Source organism: Octopus bimaculoides, chromosome 4 (genome assembly GCF_046866305.1).
Source record: "Octopus bimaculoides isolate indiv1 chromosome 4, ASM4686630v1, whole genome shotgun sequence".
NCBI lineage: Eukaryota > Metazoa > Mollusca > Cephalopoda > Octopoda > Octopodidae > Octopus > Octopus bimaculoides.
The window spans coordinates 39659150-39661649 of NC_142931.1; the positions used below are offsets into that span (position 1 = coordinate 39659150).

At 44.9% G+C, this 2500-nt stretch overlaps 1 protein-coding gene across 2 annotated transcripts in view; it reads left to right on the forward strand.

The window, feature by feature from the left end:
- The window catches only part of LOC149136022 (uncharacterized), a 74513-nt gene that overhangs the window by 46025 nt on the left and 25988 nt on the right, over window positions 1-2500 (forward strand). The window lies entirely within an intron of this gene.

A 2500-nucleotide genomic window follows, 5' to 3' on the forward strand; every position in this document is an offset into this window, starting at 1 on the left:
AGATTTAGGTCTCACTTGGTTTGCCGGGTCTTCTCGAGCACAGTATATTTCCAAAGGTCTCGGTCAGAAGTCATCGCCTCGGTGAGACCCAATGCCTGAAGGTTGTGCCTTACCACCTCATCCCAGGTCTTCCTGGTCCTACCTCTTCCACAGGCTCCCTCAACCGCTAAGGTGTGGCACTTTTTCACACAGCTATCCTCATCTATTCTTGCTACATGACCATACCAGCGCAGTCGTCTCTCTTGCACACTACAACTGATGCTTCGTAAGTTCAACTTTTCTCTCAAGGTACTGATACTCTGTCTAGTATGCACACTGACATTACACATCCATCGGAGCATACTGGCTTCATTCCTTGCGAGCCTACGCATGTCCTCAGCAGTCATGGCTCATGTTTCACTGCCATGAAGCATGGCTGTTCGTACACATGCGTCATACAATCTGCCTTTTACTCTGAGAGAGAGACCCTTTGTCGCCAGCAGAGGTAAGAGCTCTCTGAACTTTGCCCAGGCTATTCTAATTCTAGCAGCTATGCTTTCAGTGCACCCACCTCCACTGCTAATTTGGTCACCAAGATAGCGGAAGCTATCAACCACTTCTAGTTTTTCTCCTTGGAATGTGGCAAAAGTTGTTTTCTGCACATTCCCAGTATTTATAGCTCCAGAACATCTGCTGCAAACAAAAACTAACTTCCTAGTTAACCATCCTTTGATATTGCTGCACCTCTTATGTGTCCATAGCTTGCACTGGGTGCATCTTATAGAGTTACTTCCCACTCCTTTTCTACAGATCGAGCAGGGCCATCTACCCGAAGGGGTTTGTGTTTTGTCTGCCTTCCTACTTATGAGGACTTTGGTTTTAGCTAGGTTGACTCTAAGGCCCTTCGATTCTAGTCCTTGCTTCCATACCTGAAACTTCTCCTCTAATTGTGATAGTGACTCAGCAATTAGTGCAAGGTCATCAGCATAGAGGAGCTCCCAGGGGCATCCTGTCTTGAATTCCTCTGTTATAGCCTGGAGAACTATGATAAATAGGAGGAGGCTGAGGACAGAACCTTGGTGGACCCCTACCTTCACCCGGAATTCTTCACTGTACTCTCTGCCAACCCTCACCTTACTGACAGAGTTTCTGTACATGGCTCGCACAGCTTTCACTAACCATTCTTCTATCCCTAGTTTCCTCATTGACCACCAGATGAGAGATCAGGGGACCCTGTCAAAGGCTTTCTCCATATCAACGAAAGCCAGGAACAGGTTTATCCTTGGCTAGGTATTTCTCCTGAAGCTGTCTTACCAGAAATATAGCATCAGTGGTGCTTTTCCCAGGCACAAACCCAAACTGCATCTCATCTAAGCTGACTCACTCCCTAAGCAGTTGAGCTATGACCCTCTCCGTGACTTTCATTACCTGATCTAAATTATTAGTATCTTGTTTTTTTTCTTTTTTTCTTTTCTGGACTTTTTTTTTGGTCATATGACATGTATGGTTCCAAGTGATGTTTGTTGTTGTTGCTGTTGTAATTTTGCCTCAGATCAGCATAATTAAGCAGACCTATGGTCAAAGGTGTTTCACCTCTCAATTTGTCTTTTTTTTTTTTCAACATGTAATATATTTAGGACTATAATATCTATAATGTCCTTCCTTCTTTACCATCCCATCTATGTTCTGATCCCTGTTCCTTGTGAGTATGCCCTGGCACTTTGCCACCATCTCTCTCCTGCTTTTTTTTGCACTCTTGCTGTCTTCCACTCTTTTTCTCTTGCTCTTACCACTGGCTGGGTAACTGTGTATCTCCTTTACAGCAGCACATCTGTTTCTGTTCTCATTTTTGATCACTCTCTCTCTCTCTCTCTCTCTCTCTCTCTCTCTCTCTCTCTCTCTTGTTGGGTAAACATGTACCTCCTGTACAGCAAGACACCTGTTTCTGTCTCTTTGCCTCTCTGCCACACTCTAACTTTTCATCTCTGACACAAGATCACCTCCTCCAATGCCCCCTCCCCTCTCAAAGTTTCTTTGTCTTGCAAGTTACTTGGTGACCCTGCCAGTGCTGGTGCCACGTAAAAAGCATCCAGTCGACACTGTAAAGTGGTCGGCATTTGGAAGGGCATCCAGCCGTAAAAATCATGCCAAAACTGACCTCACCTGTGCTGTTGCCATGTAAAAAGCACTCAGTCCACTCTACAGGGTAGTTGGTGGTAGGAAGGGCATCCAGCCGTAAAAACTGTGCCAAAACAGACACAGAAGTTGGATGCAGTCTTCTGCCTGGCTAGCTCCTATCAAACTGTCCAACTCATGCCAGCATGGGAGGAGGACGTTAAAAGATGATGATGATGATGGTGTGGCTACCGTTTCTTTCTTAATTACATGGTTTCAGGTTCAATCCATATTTAATCTATCATAGCCACAGGTTGACCCAAGTCTTATGAGTAAAATTAAGTAGATGGAGACTGCAGAAGCCAACTGGAGAAGCATATCTGTTCTTGGATTGTACTTAATCGTT